Below are 6,727 nucleotides of genomic sequence, written 5' to 3'. Positions count from 1 at the left end.
TGGAAAGTCACAGCCAGCTGAGGTTAAAGTCAGATGTGAGTAGAATGATGCACACCGTGATGGTGAATGGATAAACAAGGAGGATATATTCTACATTATTGTGTATAAAGTAAATACTGATCAGACGTGCTGGTTATAAAAAGAAGAAACATTACTCCACAATGTCAAAAACACCACAGGGTTCTTTTAACTGTGGTGTAAATTAATTAATTCATTAAACTTATCCAACATTTCCTCTAAGTGAAAACGTCTATTTCAAAATGACTAAAGTGGCCTGTTGTCATAACATGATTTATTTAAATAGCACTTCTCAAAACAATGTTACAAAGTGCTTCCCAAATATCAAAAAAAAATTAAATACAGAAAAATATGAATATAAATTTAGAAACAAATTAAAAATCTGTCATAAAAGAATACAAATTTGACCAACGTTAAATCAGCGAATGAACCAAGATAAAAGTGTCCTGTAGTCATAACTTGATTTATTTAAATAGCATTTCTCAAAACAACGTTACAAAGTGCTTCCGATATAACATATATAGTAACAACACATCAAAATATGAAGAAACATTTAATAACAATTAAAAATTTCACAGATTCACCTGGTCTTGATGTGAAGGAAAATGTGTCATTGACACTGAGGGAAGAAAAACAATAAAATCATAAAGTGCCTTCTTTAAAGAAGATTCTGCTTCCTCTCTACAGACCCGCCCACTGAACCTAAACTGTCTATGAGGTCTGAGGTCACAGAAGGTTGGACCATCACCATCAGCTGCACTGTTGAAAGTTTCCCACAGTCAACTCTCACCTTGATGAAGATCAACACAAATCCTCAGTCTTTAAAAAGCACTGAAAATAATATTTATTCACAAACCAGCAACTCTCTCTACCAGGAGTTTAAAGTGACTTCAGCCGACGCTGGCTGGTACTTCTGCCGTGCCAAGAACACTGAGGGCTCAAAGGACAGCAAGCAGAAGGAGTTGGTGGTGAAATGTGAGTGTTTCAGCTGCGGCTTTATGTTTTAAACAAACAAATCAGACAAAATCTTCCACAAAAAAAATTGTCAATGCAGCAGAAAAATCTTCTCATGTATTTATTCACCTGGTCTTGATGTGAAGGAAAATGTGTCGTTGACACTGAGGGAAGAAAAACAATAAAATCATAATGTTCCTTCTTTAAAGAAGATTCTGCTTCCTCTCTACAGACCCACCCACTGAACCTGGTGAATCTGAAGCCAGTCTGTTTTATCCTCCCATTTAAAGTTTCACATTCTTCTCAGTCTGGCTTTAAAGATTTGTTGTGTTATTAATTTTTGATCTTTGATGATGTTCAGAAAATGACGTTGTCTTTTCTCCTGAATTTCCCGGCTAGTTGCACACACACACATCACGGAGTCGGCAGAGAAGCAGGAGCTTGACGGGAGGAGCTCCGTGATGCTGAGCTGCTTCAGTCACAGCTTTCCCCCAGTCCAACACTACTCATGGTACAGGAAGAGTCAGGGAGAGGAGAGGATGGAAATTGTGTCCAAGCATCAAAACCACACAGTGTACTCAAACCAGTCAGGAGTCTACTACTGCATCGCTCAAAATGAAGTAGATCAAAGTTTGTCTGATCCCGTCCATCTGTTTGAACGTGAGTGAATTTCAAGACCTTATAACTGTGTGTTTTATTGCTCAGGAGACATGTGGGAGGTTTATATCAGATCATGTTTTCTGGTTGTCTGTCCATACGTCCTATGTTTGTGAACGTGACATCTCTAGAAGGTCTTGAGGGAATTTCTTTAAACCTTAAATGTAAATGTTCAGTGTGATTCAGGAATGAAATTATAAGAATGTGGAGGTCAAAGGTTAAGATTGTGTCCTCACAAAACTGTGAACTCACAAGGCATACTTACACAAACCTCAACTTTCGATGAGAACTCAAAGATGTGAAGTGATTAGATATCAGTGGTCAAAGGTCACAGTGGCCTCATCAGAATCTTGGTTGATGGAGGTAAACATCTACAGAATAGTATTTCTAGTTCAGTCTTAAATAAATATCTACACAAGGAATAAAGTTTAAACTAATTCTCCATGTTCACAAGTCAATATGATGCTCTCTCTCTTTTGACCACAGGAGACTATCTGGAGAACCTGAGGTTCCTCATTGTTGCTCTACTTCTCCTGATGATTATCAGTGTAATTGTGGTAAATTTAAGGTGAATGAATAAGAAGTGCATTTGATCAAATTCAATAAATACATGTCAGAGATGATCTGGCTTGTTTCACCACATCATGTCCCTCTATGTTTTCAGATACTGGAGGAAATCTGTTCAACAAGGAACAACAAACATCAAATCCCCTTCTGGTTTTTCGGTAATGACAGATTTGTTTGATCTTAAAAATCTATTTCTAATTGACTATTTGTATATTGGAAATCATAGCAAACAGTGATTATGGAGAGTACAGGTATAAGATTCAGGATATTTAAGCCTCTGCCTCATCACTTCTGACCTGTTACAGCTGTAAAACTACTAATTTTTCTAAATACTCTAAATTATGTCATAATTTCAATAATATGTAATCAAATATGTTTGAATGGTGATATTACAAAGCCTACAAAGTCCCAGAATGTTTTGTTAATTTTATGTTAAGAACAAAAGATCCAAGGATCTGAAAAAAAAAAACAACATGTGCACATTAGATTTTAAAATGATAAATAATCTATCATGATATCTCCAACCACTCAAATTGACCATGTAGAGCTACTGCCTTCCATCTTCTATCATCAGTATTAATCTGGCTCTACAGGCAGATGTGTCTTTTACTGTTCAAGCTGTTGCTTTTCCCTCCTTGTTCTTCCATATCCTGCCTTCACTGTTTGCCCTGTCAGTAGCTGTCTATCAGTGCACTTATATCTCAGTATACTGGGGCCATTATTTAAAAGACAACCTGTACAGCATCCATTTTAGAGCCTGAATGAAGAGATTCAGTTGCTGCTTGATAATCATGTGGTTAGAGGAAACAAAAATCGTCAGGAGATGAAACCTCCCCTTCACACATTTATTCTGTGCAACAAACAAAACAATTAAATCAAGAAAAATGTCTTCAAGTCCTTAGAGAATCAGATGTGAGTCTTGTATGAACTTTATTGTGCGTTAAATCCAGAAATTGTCACTCAAATAATCTATAAACTACCTCCGCTCTCATCCTAGAATGAACCAGAGAGCCTGCAGGACTATGAAAACATTAGTGATGCAGCTGCACGTGCACCAACATCTCCAAATCTATTTGACGACCACACCAGTGAAGGTGAAGTGGAGCTGAACTTTCCACAGGTGAGATTCACAGCGACGCCCCGACGTCAGACGACCAACAGAGACTCCAGCAGCTCACACCAAGATGAGAGTCTTTACTCTAACGTCAGGATTTGACCCGAGATGTTCTCATCCTGCTTTTTACAGCTACCTCGGGCCTGAGGAAGTTTATATTCACAATAAGTCATCACAGAGAGTCTGAAGAGTTCATGTGTTAAACCGTGTTGCCATTTGGAGTATTTTAAAACTAGTTAGCAAGAAGGCACAGAAGTTACATTACTGAGCTAAAATATAATATATCAATATTTAAAACTGTTAATTAAAGGTTCTGGAGAAAATAGTGAACAAAGCTAAATATTTTGCAACTTAAAATGTAAAATTATTCTATTAATAACTTTTTATATAATCTATATATATATATAAATGAAATGCAGTTAGATAAGAAATGCTGAGAATCACTGCTGAATGTTTTTTTTGTGCTTTCCAGTGTTGTGAACTTAATCCAAACCCACACACCTGAAATGTAAATATCCTGTTGCTCAAAATAAAATGAAATATGTTGGAACAAATGATGAACTTTAAGTTTATTGACATTATTGTGGGATTTGTGAACATGTCACAGTGTGAAAGAGTTTCGGGAACATGCATGTACACACAAAATGCATTGCGTCAAGAAAGCACATTATTTTGTGATGCATTTCTATCAACGGACCATTTAAACCTTAAATTACGTCTTGAAAAAGAACACATGCATGTGAGCAGGCACATGCACAAATTTCGCCCCGACATGCTCGGCGGCGCTCACTAGAGACAGGGAGAGAGATACTGACAGACAGACAGACAGACAGACAGGCAGAGAATTTAAAGGCAGTTTTACTGTTCTACTATTTATTTATTATTATTATTTTTAATTTCATAAATAATTTTGGCAATGGGTGCCCTTTTTTTTGGTTTGAGCACCTGCCGCCCAAAATGTCTATGCACGTGCCTGCATGTGACTGAGGTGTAATGTTTCTAAATGTCTTCTTACAGTTTTTCACAATTGTTAACACACGTTTTTCAAAACAATAACGGCTTTCTCAAAACTGCACACAGACAACTGAAAACCTCACACACACAATGCAAAACCTGACACTCCCTTTGCAAGATGACTCTTTGCCATCAAATCTCTTAACTGTTCACAAATTTCCTCAATGGGATTCAGGAAAGGAGAATAAGGTGGAAGGTATAGAATGGAAAAACACAGTGTGGATCGATCACGTTGTTCCAGAAGGACAACGTGATCGATCCACTGTGGGTCATCTGTCTGGTCAGGTGGTACCAGCAGGTCATGCAGGCCATCCAGGAAGACGAGGAGACGGGCAGCGTTATAGGCCCCTAGGTGGGCATGACGGTGCAAGATCCCATGGTGATTCATTGCAGCACACATTGTGATGTTCCCACCACGCTGGCTGGGGACCTCAACAATGTCCCGCTGGCCAATGACGTTTCTGCCCCGTCACCTCCTCTTCACCAGGTTGAATCCCACCTCATCAATAAAGATGTACTGGTACAACACATGAGCTGTGTCATGCTCCTGGATCAGCATGAGAATGCAAGTTACAGTATGGAAACAGAGAGGTCAACACAGTGGGCTACAGTGAGACACTGTAGAAAAGGAACAATATTGGATTACAGGTACAATACATGCATGTGTCAGTGCTGGATGTTGGTACTTACAAGCACAAACTCTCACTGTAACTCCTTGATGTCTGTGTTCCGTTCGAATGGGACCCTGAACACTTGTTTCATCCATATGGCATTCCTATGAAGAATAAGGTCCAATGTAGAGAGGCTGACGGTCTGGACGTTTCTAAATGTAGCATGGTCAGCCAGGATCCTAGTTTTTATCTGTCTGAGTGTGATAGAGTTGTTCTCACGAACCATATCTACAGTTTCAGTTTCCTGTTCGGCTGTGTAAATGAGGTGAAAATGAATTAGGCATCACCTCTTCCTCCTCCTCCTCCTCTCACTCTTACCCCTCTCTTTCTCTGGTTGTCGATATCTTCCAAGTTCTCCATTGTTCATCAAACAACACAGAGGCTCAACAGACCTGAATGTTTAGAGATTTTAGTATTTATGTGTTGTAGGTTGATGCTTGGAGATTTTACTTGAGAAGTGTGTGCAACAACTGAACATTGTGTGTAGTGTTGTGCAATAGTACGTAAAAAGTGTTACCATAGAATGGTGTGCCTTTAGGCACTCAATAAATTTGGTTATCAAAATAAAATGTAAAACATTAATATTTAAAATATTAATATTAAATCATAACTTTAATTGGTTAAAGTTCTCGCGTGGCACCACCCTTCATAGAAGGGAAAAGATAGCCAATTCATTGATTAAGATCAGTCTCATTTAGATCTAGTTCAATTAGAAATCTCAATATTTTACCATTAAAGATTATATAATGAACAATGAAGGTTTATGGAGTTCTTAACAGTGTAACAGTTGGCAAGATTCACTTATGCAATATTAATGACAGAACATTTGTGAAAGAAGAACATTTATTATGAACATAATAAAGTATAAAAACACAAATTACTAAACAATCAAACTAACTAACAAGGAGGTGTGTGAGTGTGTGTGTGTGAATGTAAATTAGCATGCTTTAAAAATGGTCCCTAAGATAAGAGCCCCCCCCCCTTCTTCTGAGGTTGCTTTATGGGGGTAGGTTTAATTAGGTGGAGACTATGCGTGTGTCTGTGGAGATGTTAATCAGATAATGCAAGAGTCAGAGAGACCTACAAAGGAGGCCTATGAAGGGCCTAACTAACAATTACTTTCAAATAACTTGTTGCCACAATATCACAACACATATCAAACTTATAAACACACACCGATCAAATAAACAGTCTTGCTTAGCGTAGTATAATTATTAAGCCCAGATTATGTTACCAGTCCGAGGGAAAGGGGAAAAGAAGTTGCAGTCCAGTTGCAGTTCTGTGACGTCTCCTGGGTTGGTGGTCGTAGAGTTCTGCATTCGCGATTCTGTCGAGCTGTGTGCTCAGATGCTGGTTGAAGTTTTCCTGCAGGACATCGCGTCGCTACGAGGAGTTTTGTAGAGCTTGAAGGGCGAGGAGATTTCCTTGAGAGGGGTGAGCTGGGAGCTGCACCTCTGACCTCCGGTTGTGGGTTGGATAGAGAAGGAAGCTGGATCAGCCAGGCCCCCCCCCCCCCCCCCCCTTGGCGATGTAGGAGAGAGAGGCTGTAGCAGCCTTCCGTCCTTGGAGGGATGAGAGAAGAGAGGCTTTAGCAGCCTTCCGCCCTCGGGAGGATTGGAGAAAGAGAGAGATTTTAGGCAGACCTCTCCTTATATTGGCCCCGGTGACCTCACAGGTCTTGGACCAGAGTGACCAATAGGAGTGACCCCCCAGGTTCTTGACACCTTTGTGT

This window comes from Pleuronectes platessa, chromosome 10 (genome assembly GCF_947347685.1).
Source record: "Pleuronectes platessa chromosome 10, fPlePla1.1, whole genome shotgun sequence".
NCBI lineage: Eukaryota > Metazoa > Chordata > Actinopteri > Pleuronectiformes > Pleuronectidae > Pleuronectes > Pleuronectes platessa.
The sequence above is the reverse complement of the archived record's forward strand: the minus strand, read 5'-3'. Positions refer to the sequence as shown.